Below are 15,466 nucleotides of genomic sequence, written 5' to 3'. Positions count from 1 at the left end.
TTGCTTATTTATTCTGAAACTTAATTTGACATTTATATAATCTAATCTTCCCCAGCTTCAACAATGCCCCCTGCCCCTCCCCATCCTTCTTTCTTCCCCATTTCTCTCCAATACCCATTCAAACCTTTGTCCTTATCATTTAATAAGCACTGATAATCATTTTAACTCTGCACCTTAATCTTAAAACTTGAGGTCGAGTTGTACTTGGAGGCAATCCTTCGTGCCAGCCAACAACCTTGATATTCGTGCAGTGATGTGCCAGCTATTCCAAAATACTCCGTAGGTGATCAGCGCATTGCATTGCAAATATAAACAGAGCTCTCCAGCTATGATCCTATCACAAATTATCCCAGCAATGCCTAACTTGCTCGGGGGGGGGGTGGGGGGGGGCCTTTTGCGCCTAATGTTATCGGGAATGTAACCTTATATCCCCAGTACTAGCAGAAGCCCATGGTAAAAATACCATGATATAATAAGAGGAGAAAATAAAAAAGGAAGCCTTTTACTATTGTGCTGGTTGAAAGAGCTCAGAAATGGGAGGTTGTGTATGTCTAAACGGCAAAGAAATTTTTTTTAGGAGCGATCGAGGCAGCGGTCTATTGCTTATACACTGCCTGGGTTCAATATTTTGGCTGATTGAAAAAAAATTATAATTTTCCCATCGTTTTGGGTGAGTTTGAAGCAACTTTTACTTTATAATTCTCTATGAGGAGCGTTTCCGTGTTTCAGGATGGGACAGGCGGCATTAGCCTTTTTTATATATATATATATATATATATATATATATATATATATATATATATATATATTTATGTATATATATATATATATATATATATATATATTTATATATATATATTTATATATATATATATATATATATATATATATATATATATATATATATATATATATATATATATATATATATATATATATATATATATATATATATATATATATATATATATATATATATATATATATATATATATATTAGTTGTAGTTCTGACGAGATATTGCTCAGATGATCCTGCACTAACTGGGATGTAATACTATGATCCTACTTGAGCTTTTACAGGTGGTAACATATATGTGGGCTGATAACTAGCATTGCACTCGCAGCTTTAAAGACAAATTGATTTCGCCATGATAAATATTGATTCCTCGTTTGTTCCTTGGAATGCAAGGCTTGAACCACACTCCAAATTTCAGTGTGTAACATTTTGTGGAAAGATAATTACTGAGACTTTGCACGTTTTCATTTTCCTTGTTCGCACTCCATTTTTTGTTGTGTTCTCCATTCTTCTACTTTCTTCCACAAGCCATGGGAAGAACCCAAGCATTCTTCACCTCCATTATTACCTCTGCCACTGAAGGTGGAAGGAAGTTATATTTTCACTCCTGTTTGGTTGTTTGTCTGTTTGTGTGTGCAGGATATCTCAAAAAGTTGTGAACGGATATCCGGATCCGACTACTATAATTTTTTAAGTGATTCTTCCCCGTTGAGAGATTAGGCTAAAACTGATATATAATACAATATCTCAAAAAGTTGTGGATGGATTCAGACGAAACTTGGTGGACACGTTGGGTGTCATAAAGACGAATTGATTCCATTTTGCTGAAGATCCGAATCCAGGTCTGGATACGATAATTATTTAATTTTAAAGTGATTCTTCACCAACAAGAGATAAGGCCAAAAACGATATATAGCATGATATTTCAAAAATGTACGAGGCCCAATATGTTCTCGTGGATCAGGCATTACGTGACGGAGGTATGCATTCTACTGAGTGCTGTAGTTCTTTCTGTTTTTGCATGTTGGTTTTACATTAGCTCTTAAGATCTGTTTCATCATGACACACCAATTTTATCAGTTATTTTTGAAGTACTGTCCCCACTCATTGCAAAAAAAATGCAGTAAATGTACAAATTCTTCTTTTAATGGGCATAAGATTACAATATTAACGTTGGAGGAAGAATTTGCTTTGTGATATGCATTTACCCCCTCCCTCCCCCCCTCCCCACACTCCTTCCCTCCCCATCCCCCAAATAGTAGCTTTAATATGTGTGTGTGTGTCCACATTTCTGTCGGCAGCATTTATCTGCCCATCCTAAGTTGCCCAAAGGATTTTGAGAATAAACCACAGATTGGACAGTCCCCACTAGAACAAGTTGAACTTGTCCTTGAATGTCATTTGTGAGCTTGCTTGGTGTTTGCTGACATTTTGATGCAGCAGCATGGCAATTCAGTTGAGCTCACCTTGAACTCCAGAAGCTTCGAATTTAAATCCTTAATACTGCCGCCTCCCACCACATTTTAACCCACAACCTCTGGGATACCAGTTTTTATCACTGGATCACCTGTGTGTTGTACAGCAGTCATTCTCTGAACCAGTATTGTGGAAAGCTATGTTGTGATTGCTCCAGCTGGATTTGAGATTCTGGTTCTACCAAGCTTTACTTTGCTCTCTTCTCCCCGATATCAATGCAGGCAGCACTTTATCCATGAACATGTTTTTTTTTTATTTTTTTTTTATTTTTTTTTTTTGCAGGGTATTGGCATTGGCGTCTTTTGTGTTGATTTTGATATGCTGTGTTGTGCTGTGTCATGGGAAGGAAACTTAGTTTCCAAATGCTTTGCTGATTATATTCCAAACCCGAAGGTTTGTACTGCTACTGAAAAGTGGATGAAGTTTGGAATAGCTAAATTTCAGAATCTGGAATAAGTTATCATGTTTGCAAGCAGAAGTGAACAGCTGGCCCAAGCATATTGTGTGTCTGTGATAAGACTGTAATGGAGATGTGAAGTTGCACTTCTTGTGTCTTTATTTGTTTTTTTTTTATCGCTTGCTCAAAGGAAACCCAAGTTACCATTGGCAGTTTGGCTCGCACTAGACTCGGTGTGTTGATGATTTCCCCCCCCCCTACATGCACCACCTTCCTTTTATAATTGTCATTCGTCTTCGTCGTTTTCTGTTTCTTGCCAGACTCACAATAAAAGTGCACTTAAATTTCTCCCTTTGCTCTGGGTGGCATTTTCTTTTTTATAATCAAGAAGTCGGTCGACTCATGATGTCGGGATGGCTCGGACACTCCATTGGCTCAATACGACATAAATCCTCAAAAATCCACCAAGATAAAATTTATAAATCTATGAGTTGCCTTCCAGTCATCTGCGGAGAATTCCTCATGCAAGAACACTTATTAAACTTTGGGACATCGTCGTTAAAGTAGGAAAATGAGACCCAAAAATGCCTGTTTGTCATTTTTCTTATTCTTATTATTTTTCGTTTCTGATCGTCTAACTCGAACTTGGTTTAAACACCAGTCGACTGCATATTATCGTGGGAATGTGCAAACTGATCGAAATGTTCACACCTTGAAAGGATTCCATGGAGGACGCAAAACCGCATTCCTTTGTAAAGGACTAGGAAATATACAGAGGGGTGGGCAGGACTATGACTGCCAATCAGCCTGTGTGTGTGTGTGTGTGTGTGTGTGTGTGTGTGTGTGTGTGTGTGTGTGTGTGTGTGTGTGTGTGTGTGTGTGTGTGTGTGTGTGTGTGTGTGTGTGTGTCTTCTCGATATAACTTTTCACATACATACACACACAGCTGTGAGTAGCATCATTGGCTGAGTGGGGAGGGGGCGCTTGTAGGTTAGGGCAGGATGGCGGCGAGGATTACTGGATGCAAATGTTCATTCTTGTAGGTTTGGAAATTAAATTATGCCTGGAATGTTGGAACACTGGATGAGAGATTATAGAAAACTGAGAGGTTGTTTAGTAACAGAGCAGTTGCCCTCTGTCCTTGCCTTCTGAGGGATGATGTCGAGGATTCTCAGAGCTTTGGACTCCACAGCATCCTGGAAAGGCAAGTGGGGCACAAAGTCTTTGACCCACAAGGATGATCATTATTCTATTCCTGAACAGCCTGACCTTCCTCTGCCTGAATTTGAAGATCCGTTTGGAATTGTGGCCTGCCACAAACAATGTAGCTGATGAAGAGGCTGAAGAATTTTCAAGGGATGGAATTTCTTGCCAAATGATGGTCATGGAAGAAGATTTATTGCTTGGCTTGTTGGCATTTCAAGTATCCTCTCCATTGGAAAAAAAAGGAAACGAGGAAATGTGCAAATCGTTGCATTAGCTCCACTAATTGGGCATGAGCTTAGCAAAGCTACAACTTCCTCCATCTCCATAGCATTGCATTGCAACTGATACTGGAAAGACAATTTAATTCTCAATTTTATGGAGCAGTCCACCCCGCAGAGAGAACATCCATGGACACACATTTCGGGCTTGTTGGCCCTCGTCATTGTGGAGCATAAGTTCCTTCTCGGAGGGAACTGGTCAAACCTTACAACACATCAAGTCGAGATCAGACGCCATTACTGTTGTGGGTACCAGGAAGCAAGTGTCACGTCCCCTATTTCTGCATGCATCCTGGCCGACAGGTGTTGCCTACCGCACATTAACCTGTGTTTTGTGTCCCTCAGACATGTTCTGTTCTGCTATGCAATGTTAACCCCGATAAGGCATTCCCACAACAGTATTACAGGATATTTGGCGCAATATTCCTGTAAACATGCTTCAGTCAAATGCGAGAAGCATGGGTAAAAGTGATGACACTCAAGAAGGCAAAGGGCGGACGTACAGAGAGAGAGCATCGAGGGTTTTCAGGGATATCCCACAATGCCATGCACACCACCATGTTGGATGTATTCTCTTCCCTGGCAACAACAGCATCAGTAGCTCTATAATCTATCATGCTTATCTTTGTTGTTCTGACTTGCTGCAATGGAAGGTTATGCTAATTATTTGGCTTTGTTAGATCTTGTTTACTTCTTTTTTTTTTTTCCTCCACCACCGGAGGTGGAAGGAGGTTGTTTTCATCCCTTTCTGTCTATTTGTTACTTGCAAAGTGGAAGATTTTTAAAGTGTATTGATCAGTCGATTTTGTTATTCCGTCTGTCTGTCGCCTACACGTCACAATTTTGAACCGATCTTTACGAAACTTCAGCACATGATGGAGTTTGTCATAAGGAAGAAGCCGATTGTTTTTGAGGTCAAAAGGTCAACAAAGGTCAACATCTTGGGTGAGATTTCTGAAATCATCAATTTTCATCCGATTGACTTGAAATTTGAAGAGGATTTATATTTTAGATCACTGGATTCAACTGCCAATTATTTTGAAGGTCCACATTGGCCAAATTCTAAAATTGTCAATTTTCATCTGATTCACTTGAAATTTGAAGAGTTGCATATTTGGTCAATGAATTCAACCAACTATTAATGTTGAGGTCAAATTTGTTTTCTGGATTTTGCAAGTATCGTGCTCTGCACGACATCGTCTTGTTTGTTTGTGTACAGGATATCTCAAAAAGTTGTGGACGGATTCGGATGAAACTTGGTGGACATGTTGGGTGTGTGGCAAAGAATTGATTCGATTTTGGTGAAGATTCGGATCTGATAATTTTTTCAGTGATTCTTCACCATTGAGACAGGACTAAACCGATATACGTTTCGGTAATTTAAATACCCCTTTTGAAGATAATTAACGGCCTGATTTAATTATTCTTTATCAAGGTGTCAGGTCCTTAGTCATCCCTCTGTTAGCTTTCTTGGGTCTTAATTTGCCATTTTGTTTGGCCTGCTCAACAACGCCATGACTTGGAATAAGCCGCAACTGTTTCTTAACGATGAAATGCTCGTTAAGCATTTCCATCTCAGATCCCTGGTAAGAGTTCAAGTCTCACATCCATAGAGCAAGACTGGAAGCACCAAGGACCTGAAGACTCGGGCTATCGTCCTCCCGCACAGGTAACGGCAGCGCCACACCCCATGATCCAGTGAATCCATGACTCCCCAGGCCCGACCCAGACATCTGTTGACATCTGACTCACAGCCAGCAGAGACATGAATATCACTGCCAAGGTAAGTGAATCTCTCCATGACCTCAACATCCTCGCCGCAAACAACACAGACAGGACAGCAGCATCCAAGATGTCATTGAAAGCCTGGATCTTAGTTTTGACCCAGGAAACCCGTAATCCCAGCGGCTCTGACATCATTCAGCACTTCGAGGGCCCCCAAAAGGATGTCTAGCGTCTCTGCAAAGATGACTGCATCATCTGCGAAATCAAGGTCCGAGATCTTGACATTCCCAAATGATGCACCGCAGCTTGACCTCTCCAACATCCTCCCTAAAATCCAATCCATACAAGTGCTGAAAAGTGTGGGGGGCAAGTACACACTCCTGACAAACTCCAGTAACAACTGGAAATAAGTCAGAGATGGTACCTCCACACTTCACAGCACTCTCAGTACCAGAGTAGAGTTCAGACATCAGATCGATCAGTTTTGGTGGCACCCCATGAAGACCAAGAATCCTCCAGAGGGCATCCTGATTCACTGAATTGAACGCTTTAGAGAGATCAACATAGGCTGCAGCAGCCCCTGATGAAAATCTCCTCTGCATTTGGTGAGGACACGAAGAGCAAGGATACGGTCAATCGTTGACCTCTTTGGTGTAAAGCCTGACTGCTCTGGATGCTGGTGCTCAAGTAGATGGTGGCGAACCCTATCAAGAATTATCCGAGCAAAGACCTTGATGATTCCGGGGAAAGATCTTCTCCAGCCACCATCAAGAAGCACTGAGCAGTGTCACCCCTCGGTAGTTGTTGAAGTCTTGGCGATCACCCTTCCCTTTCCAGACAGGGACAACAAGGCCCCTCTTCCAATCAGTTGGGATGATGCCTGTGTTCCAGGCAGAGCACAAAACTGCATGCAACGACACGAGTGCAGCATTTCCAACAGCCTTGAGAAGTTCAGCATGGATGCCACAGATCCCTGGAGCTTTACCCTGTTTCAACCGGTTTACCGCAGACTGTTTCCACAAGCGAAGGTGGACCACAGTTGATTGGAGGGTCAGCAAAAGGGATTGTGACACCCTGACATCCAACTCAACAGCTGGTGGATCAGACTGGTGCAGCCACTCAAAGTAACCAGCCCAGCGGGCCTTCACTTCAGACTCCTCTGTCAAGAGCCCACCACCCTCTCCTCCAACTGCAGTACACCGAGGGACAGGCTTGGAGGAATGCGATGCACAAATTCTCCTGCAAGCAGGATGAGAAGCACTTGATTACAGGTGATGCTCTACTCCCTCAGATTCCTCGCACTTAGGCCTCCTTGTCCACCCTTAGTGCACGTACAGTTTTGCACCTCAGCTCCCTGAACAGCTCTGCTCTGCCATTCAGCCTGGCCCTGCGACTGGTCAATGGTATCCAGTGTCCTTTGAGAGACAAAATTCTTATTCGCCCCACGGTGAGTTCCAAGACATCGACCGGCATCATCAGGGCTGTGGTCATGAAGGCACTCCGCAACTCTTCAGGATTCCCCAAAGCACCCAGACCACCCAAATCTCCACCTTGCCTCTTCGCAAACTCCTCATCTACCCTCTCATCTTTGAGCTTGCCAACATCCAGCCTCAGCTGGGATGGTACCATTCTCCTGGATTTAAGCTGCAATTTCAGAGTTGCTTCAACAAGCCTGTGGTCAGTGTTGAGGAACTGAGCACTCCAGTAGATCCTCCAGTTACCATCAATGAGCACATGATCAATCTCCTTTCCCACACCACCATCATTGGAATACTAACTCCAGCAATGAGCATGTGGGTGCCGAAACCATGAACCAGCCACCCTAAGTCCATGACTTCTTGCAAGGTCAAGGAAGTTAGTGCTATTCTAGTTCACAGTTCCAGCCCATGGGGACCAAAACATGTCTCATAACCATCCCTATCAGTTCCAGTCAATGCATTGAAATCCCCCAAGATGAGAAGAGTATTTCGCCTGGGGAATTGATCATCCACTGACTTGAGCGTGACGTGGAATGTGTCCACGGAGAGACCACTCTCCTCAGTCGTATCGTATATAGAGACCAGGGAAGTGACACCCAAGGAGTGACGAATCTTTAATCTCATAATTTGCTCGTTGACCGGTGTTACCTCAATTATCATTGGAGTCAGCTTAGTGGACACAGCTTTAGCTTCTCCTTGGGCATGGTAACCATCAGAGCGACCAGACCAATAGTAGGTGCAACTACCTGCCATGATCTCACCACAATCTGGTCTCCGAACCTCAGAGTGCTGCAATACCGATGTGCAAACGCTTGAGCTCAGGTAATAACAGGCAAGTGATCATTCTCTCTGAGGGATAGGACGTTCCAGGCACCCACCGGAAGGGACCGCCTCAGGTTAACCCACGGAGACCGCCGTCTGGTGGACGACACCTCAGCACCACCCTGACACACACCACTTAGTGTGTTTTTGTGGAGTGAAGTGTTTTTATGGTAGCCAGAATGCAAATCCTCATGATGTGTTGTCAAAAAAAACAAAAAAACTTTGGATCACATTCTAAAATCCTCAAATTTCATCTGATTGACTTGAAATTTGAATAGGATTTCCAGATCCGGTCATTGAATTCAACCACCTATTGTTTTTGAGGTCAACACAGACCTAAAGTTCAAAATAGGCCAAAAGGTCAACATTGGCCAGATTTCTAAAATTGTCAACTTTCATCCAAATGACTTAAAACTTCAACACTATTTTCATTTCAGCTCACTGAACACAACCACTGATTAGTTTTTGAGGTCAACACAGGCCAAAGGTCAACAACTTAGGATCACTTTCTGAAATCCTCAATTTTCATCTGATTGACTTGAAATTTGAACAGGATTTGCATATCAGGTCAATGAATTCAACTACCAATTCATTTTAAGGTCAAAAGGTCAACACAAACCTAATTTTGATATTGATAGATAGGGCCAAAAACTACATGTATATATCTGTATATATGTATGTATATATATATATATATATATATATATATATATATATATATATATATATATATATATATATATATATATATATATATATATATATATATATATATATATATATATCTCAAAAAGTTTTTTTTTGTATACCTTGTCGAGGCTCGTATGAGAGCTAACACACAACTCACAGCAAGGGGGCATGAGACGAGGGGAGGGACAAAACAGTGGGGAACAGAGACATTTGGAGATCTGGGGAAGGGAGAGGGATGGGGTGGGGAACATGGGGAATAGAAGATGGACATTACAGGGACTTTCAGGAAGGAAAGCAGGGGAATTGAAGGAAGTGGGCTTGGGTGGATTATCGGGGGTAGAAAAGATCGAGGATTTGGATGGGGGATTATAAGAGGTGGTGGTGAACAGCTGTTTTGAAAGCCTGGAGGGAAGAATGGGAAAGAATAGAGTGAGGGAGTTTATTCCAAAGGCGGGAAAAAAGAGGAATGAAAGAGTGAAGATGAGCAGTGATTCGTGATTTTGGTAGTTTTACCAGAAGGGGGTTGTTGGCGGACCTTGAGCGCCCTGTGGAAATGTGGTGGGGACAAATCGCAGAGAGAGCAGGGGGGGCAAGGCTGGAGAGGAGTCGGTAGAAGATAGAAAGACCACCGACCAACCTGCGGTGATTGAGTGAGAGGCCCAAAGACTCGGCCTCATTGCGGGAGATGCCGATGATCCTAAATGCCCTGGTTTCGACAGCGTTAAGCCGAGGAAGGTGGGAGGCAGGAGCACCAGCGAAGAGGGGAGAGCAGTACTCCATCAGGCTACGGACAAAAGCTTTGTAAGTGGTCAGGAGCTCAAGAGGGCCGAGGAAGGACTTTGCATGACGGAGGATTCCCAGTCGGCGACTGGCTTTGGTGGCGAGGTTTGAAATGTGGCTTTCCCAGGAAAGATCATGGCAGATAGTGAGACCCAGAAGCTTGAAAGAAAGGACTTCTTCCAGAGGATTGTTGAGAAAGTGGATGGGAGGGTTTTCTAAACGGTCCTTTCGAAGAGACATAGTGAGAGTGTGAGATTTGTCTGGATTGAAAGACATGTTCCACGTGTTGGACCAGTTTGTGATTTTATCCAGATCTGCAGTGAGTGAAGAAGCTGCTGCTTGCCGGTCTGAGGGATGACAGATGGTACGGCAGAGGGTGGAGTCATCGGCAAAGAGAAATAGAGGATTTTCCAGAGAGTCCGAGAGATCATTGATGAAAAGCAGAAAAAGAACAGGGCCCAGAACGCTACCTTGAGGAACTCCAGCCTGCACAGGAAGAGGGGATGAAAGAACTCCATTTAGGGCCACACGTTGACTGCAACAGGAGAGGAAGTCTGCGAGCCATGAGTGGAGATGGCCTTGAATACCATGGGAAGAGAGTTTGGTGAGTAGGGCAGGGTGCCAGACTGTGTCAAAAGCACGTGATATGTCCAGGGATACGGCTCGGATTTCCTGTCTGGCATTGAGGACCTCCATCCATTGATGGGAGAGCAGAAGCAGCATATCCAGGGTAGAGTGACCTGGTCTAAAACCAAATTGATGATCGGAAATCAAGCCATTGGAGAAGAGGAAGAATTTAATGTCTGAAGCGATTATAGATTCCATAACCATGCTGATGATTGGGAGAAGGCTGATTGGTCTGTAGTTCCAGGGGTCTGTTTTTGCACCTTTTTTATGCAGGGCAGTGATGTTAGCAGATTTCCAAGCAGATGGCAGATGACCTTGGGCAAATGAGAGGGTGAATAGAACAGAGAGAGGGTGAGCAAGAGCAGAAGAGCAGAAGAGCAGGCTTTGAGGACATGTGGGCTGATGCCGTCTGGACCGGTTGCAGAATCTGACTCGAGGTTTGAATGCAAACTCTCCATCTTGTCAGGAGAAAAGGACACAGAGTCCAGGGACAGTTGGGTGCGACTGGGTAAAGTGGGTAGAGATAGTGATGGGTTTAGGACACAAGATTTAGCTGCAAACACCGAGTTTAGACATTCAGCTTTATCACGTGTGGAATCAGCAGTGCGGCCATTTGAGGTAAGGGAGGGCATGGAGGGGGAACATACACCAGAAACAGGTTTGATTAAACGCCACCAGGATTTTGAGGAGGGAGAGAGGTTTGAGAGTTCAGACTTGAGATGAGAAAGATGTTGTTTTCTGGCTCTCCTGAGGGTAGATACACACTTGTTCCGAGCTTTGTGGAAGGAACTGAGATTGCCCTCAGTTGGGTTTGCTTTCCATGAGGCAAAGGCAAGTTGTTTCAGGACAACTGCCTCGCCACAAGCTTCAGGAAACCAAGGGCGGGAGGAAGGGTAAGACAACTGAACACGAGAGGGGATAAATCTGTGTATGAGGGAGAGCAAGTTTCTTTGAAAGAATTCCCAGGATGAGTTGATGTTTGAGAAAGTAGAGATAGGAGACCAGTCGATAAGTTTGATGGCTGCTCGGAGACCCTGCCAGTCGGCTCGAGTGAAATGCCAGACTCGACGGCAGTGAGGTGGTTCTCTGATAACAGCCAGAGAGATGTCCACTTTGACAAGGACGTGGTCAGAAGAACCGATTGGCGCGATGGAAGAGCAGCAGATATTGTCAGGGAAATTTGTCAAAATCGGATCCAGAAGAGATGGAGTACCATTGGTTGAGATCCGGGTCGGGAAGTTGACCGATTTGAGTCAGTCCCAATGAGTCGCAGAAAGCTTTTGCTGAGGTGCCATGACAGGTGAGAGAGGTACCCACACCTAGCCAACTGGCGTGATGACAATTGAAGTCGCCACATAAGAGGAAGAGAGAGTTTGGATGAGAAGATGAAAGATGGTCCATGTTTTCGGATAGTGAGGTGTCGATGGAGTCATCACTGTTCGGTGGACGGTACAGTACACATATAAACATGAGGTGGGAGTGGAGGGGAAGCCGTAGCCAGAGGTATTCCTGGGGGTGTGGAGAGTGAGAGCAGTGCATGGAGAGTGAGGAATAGAGTCTTTGATGAAGAGAGCAACACCTCCACCAGGACGAGGCTCAGGTCTGTCATACCGGAGGAGGGAGTAACCGGGGAAAGTTGTGGACAAGTTGTGACAAAACAAGGTGGATGGAGTTGGTTAGGTGACTAGAAGAAGCGGATTAGATTTTGGTTCGGATCCAGCCCCATTAGTGGGATACAAAACATGAACTGTTCCACCTGGCAAAGGTATGCACTCTGCACTTCATGGCCAAAAGTATGCGGACACCTGATCGTCCAACATCTCATTCCAAAATCATGGGTATCAATATGGAGTTGGTTCCCCCTTGCTGCTATAACAGCCTCCACTCTTCTGGGAAGGCTTTCCACTACATGTTGGAACATTGCTGCGGGGATTTGCTTCCATTCAGCCACAAGAGCATTAGTGAGGTCGGGCAGTGATGTTGGGTGATTAGGTCTGGCTCGCAGTCAGCGTTCCAATTCATCCCAAAGGTGTTCGATGGGGTTGAGGTCAGGGCTCTGTGCAGGCCAGTCAAGTTCTTCCACACCGATCTTGACAAACCATTTCTGTATGGACCTCGCTTTGTGCATGGGAGCATTGTCATGCTGAAACAGGAAAGGGCCTTCCCCAAACTGTTGCCACAAAGTTAGAAACACAGAATCATCTAGAATGTCATTGTTTGTTGTAGCGTTAACGTTTCCCTTCACTGGAACTAAAGGGGGGGGGGGGTGGGGGCCGAGCCCGTACCATGAAAAACAACCCCAGACCATTATTCCTCCTCCACCAAACTTTTTTTGTTTTTGTCAGGTCAGGTTCGATCTGTGACCTGCTACAGGTACCATGTAAACCTGTACTAACCTGTTCCATGGTCGGGTTGTCGGCGACTAAACCGTCTCCCCCACCAGGTTTTCTGGTGAGGAGGGTGTTTGGATATGGACACCCAGCAGGATTAAAAACAAAACCTGTCAAAGGGCGGAGGAGCTCCTTGTGAGCCAACGGCCATCCATATCTAGTGCCCAACTGTCTGCGGACATCCTCCTGCAGTTGGGTTACTTTTTATTTAGGAGGTTGGTGGCAGGATTTGCACTCCAGCCACCGTAAAACGCTTCATTCCGCAAAACGCAAAAACGCAAAAAAATCTGAAAACCCACTCCGTGGGAGTACCTCCTGTGCAGCTTCCCTTCGCAGGGCAGCTCACCGGATGATGGGATTGGGGCAAAGCCGTCGGGACCCCCAATCTTTGATAGGAGGGAAACCACGGGGTAACATCCCTGGGTCAGATTGCGGGAGAGTGTGTCGGAGTGGTGCTGAGGTGTCGTCCACCAGACGGCGGTCTCCTTGGGTTAACCTGAGGCGGTCCCTTCGGGTGGGTGCCTGGAATGTCCTATCCCTAAGAGAGGATGATCACCTGTCTCTGTTATCATCTGAGCTCAAGCGTTTGGACATCGGGATTGCAGCTCTCTCTGAGGTTCGGAGACCGGATTGCGGCGAGATAATGGTGGGTGGTTACACCTACTATTGGTCTGGTCGCTCTGATGGTTACCATACCCAAGGAGTTGCTGTAGCTGTGTCCAATAAGCTGACCCCAATGATAATTGAGGTAACACCGGTCAACGAGCGTATTATGAGATTAAGGATTCGTCACTCCTTCAGTGTCATTTCCCTGGTCTCTATTTATGCTCCGACTGAGGCGAGTGACCTCACCGTGAAGGACACATTCTACGCCACACTCGAGTCTGTGGTTGATCAGTGCCCCAGACGAGATACACTTCTAGTCTTGGGGGATTTCAATGCATCGACTGGAACTGATAGGGATGGTTATGAGGTGTGTGTTGGTCCCCATGGGTCAGGAACTATGAACCAGAATAGCACTAAGTTCCTTGACTTTGCAAGAAGTCATGGACTTAGGGTGGCTGGTTCATGGTTTCAGCGCCCGCAAGCTCATCGCTGGACTTGGTATTCCAACGCTGGCGGTGTGGCAAAGGAGATTGACCATGTCCTCATTGACGGTCGTTGGAGGATGATCCAGAACTGCAGGGTCTACCGGAGTGCTCAGTTCCTCAATACTGACCACAGGCTTGTTGTAGCAACTCTAAAGCTGCACCTTAAATCCTGGAGAATGGTACCATCCCAGCCTAGGCTGGATGTTGCCAAGCTCGGGGATGAGAGAGTAGCTGAGGAGTTTGCGAACAGGCTGAGTGGACACTTGGGGGGTCTGGGTGCTTTGGGGGGTCCTGAAGAGTTGTGGAGCACCTTCAAGACCACCGTCCTTGATGTTGCCGGTGGATGCCTTGGAGTTCACCGCAGGGCAAAGAAGAATTTTGTCTCTCAAGGGACACTGGATACCATTGACCAGAGTCGCAGGGCCAGGCTGAATGGCAGAGCTGAGCTGTTCAGGGAGCTGAGGCGTAAAACTGTACTTGCACTGAGGGTGGACAAGGAGGCCTATGTGCGAGGAATCTGTGAGGGGGTAGAGCATCACCTGTGGACAGGTGATTCTCGTCCCGCTTACAGGGGAATTCGCGCATTACGTTCATCCAAGCCCATCCCTCGGAGCACTGCAGTTCGAGCAGAGAGTGGTAGGCTCTTGACAGAGGAGTCTGAAGTGAAGGCCCGCTGGGCCGGTTACTTTGAGCGGTTGTACCAGGCTGATCCCCCAGCTGTCGAGTAGGACGTCAAGGGTGTTACAATCCCTGTTGCTGACCCTCGAATCAACTGTGGTCCACCATCACTTGTGGAAACATGGGCTGCGGTGAACCAGTTGAAACGGGGCAAAGCTCCAGGGATCTGTGGCATCCATGCCGAACTTCTCAAGGCTGGTGGAAATGCTGCACTCGTGTCGTTGCATGCAGTTTTGTGCTCTGCCTGGAACACAGGCATCATCCCAACTGACTGGAAGAGGGGCCTTGTTGTCCCTCTCTGGAAAGGGAAGGGTGATCGCCAAGACTGCAACAACTACCGAGGGGTGACGCTGCTCTCAGTGCCGGGCAAGGTCTTTGCTCGGATAATTCTTGATAGGGTTCGCCACCATCTGCTTGAGCACCAGCGTCCAGAGCAGTCAGGCTTTACACCAAAGAGGTCAACGATTGACCGTATCCTTGCACTTCGTGTCCTCACCGAACGCAGACGAGAGTTTCGGCAGGGGCTGCTTGCAGCCTATGTTGATCTCTGTAAAGCGTTCGATTCAGTGAATCGGGATGTCCTCTGGAGGATTCTTGGTCTTCGTGGGGTGCCACCGAAACTGATCGATCTGATGTCTGAACTCTACTCTGGTACTGAGAGTGCTGTGAAGTGTGGTGGTACCATCTCTGACTTATTTCCAGTTGTTACTGGAGTTCGTCAGGGTTGTACTTGCCCCCACACTCTTTCAGCACTTGTATGGACTGGATTCTAGGGAGGATGTCGGAGAGATCAAGTTGCGGTGCATCGTTTGGCAATGTCAAGATCTCGGACCTTGATTTTGCAGATGATGCAGTCATCTTTGCGGAGACTTTAGACATCCTCTTGGGGGCCCTCAAGGTGCTGAATGAGGAGTCGGAGCCGTTGGGATTACGGATTTCTTGGGTCAAAACAAAGATCCAGGCTTTCGGTGACATCTTGGATGCTGCTGTCCTGTCTGTGTCTGTTTGTGGTGAGGATGTTGAGGTCGTGG

The sequence above is a fragment of the Eptatretus burgeri genome, chromosome 10 (assembly GCF_056783735.1).
Source record: "Eptatretus burgeri isolate ZD-2024b chromosome 10, Ebu_testis_v1, whole genome shotgun sequence".
Lineage (NCBI taxonomy): Eukaryota > Metazoa > Chordata > Myxini > Myxiniformes > Myxinidae > Eptatretus > Eptatretus burgeri.
Note: the sequence above shows the minus strand (reverse complement) of the source record.